The sequence below is a fragment of the Sapajus apella genome, unplaced genomic scaffold (assembly GCF_009761245.1).
Source record: "Sapajus apella isolate SASKATOON/1434 unplaced genomic scaffold, GSC_monkey_1.0 scaffold54, whole genome shotgun sequence".
NCBI lineage: Eukaryota > Metazoa > Chordata > Mammalia > Primates > Cebidae > Sapajus > Sapajus apella.
In genome coordinates, this window is record NW_022436994.1 from 5,209,400 (window position 1) to 5,210,223 (window position 824).

Here is an 824-nt window from a genome sequence, read left to right on the forward strand (position 1 = left end):
GGGTCTTGTTGGCCAGGCTGCTCCTCTGCCTGGAATAACCTCATCTTCCTCCCTGGCAGGCAAGTGTGAGTCACACAGGGCTTCAAAACACACTCAAATGTCACCTCCTCTTTGAACTTACCTGCCCCTCTTCCTGGCTTTCCCTCCCCCATCCACAGCCGATGCTGTCTTCCTTTGAACTCCTGTCAACTGGGTAAGACTTCGGTGCTGGCACTGCCTGGGTGCATGATAATAAACAAGTGCTTATTCACAATAGCAAAGATAATGGCAAAACCAACCTGGAGCCCATCAGCAGTGGACTGGATAAGGAAAGCATGATACATAGACACCCTGGAATACTATGCAGCTGCAAAAATGGAATGGTATCTCATTTGCAGCAACATGGATGCAGCTGGAGGCCACTATCCAGAGGGAATTAACACAGGAGCAGAAAACCAAATACCACATATTTTCACTTATAAGAGGGAGCTAAACGCTGGGTACACATGAACATAAAGATGGCAGCAACATGGGGGACTACTAGAAAGGAAGGGAGGGAGGGGGAGGACTGAAAAACTGCCTGTTTGGTACAATGCTCACTGCCCACGTAGTGGGATCGATTGTACCCCAAACCTCTATATCAGGCAATCTATCCATGCAACAAATCTGCACGTGTACCCCTGAATCTAAAATAAAAGTTGGAGTTAGAAAGAAGAAATAAAGAGAAAGAGAGAGAGAAGGAAGGAAAGGGAAGGAGAGGGCAGGGCAGGGCAGGGGAGGAGAGGGCAGGGCAGGGGAGGGCAGGGGAAGGTAGGGAGGGGAGGGAAGGGCAGGGCAGGGGAGGA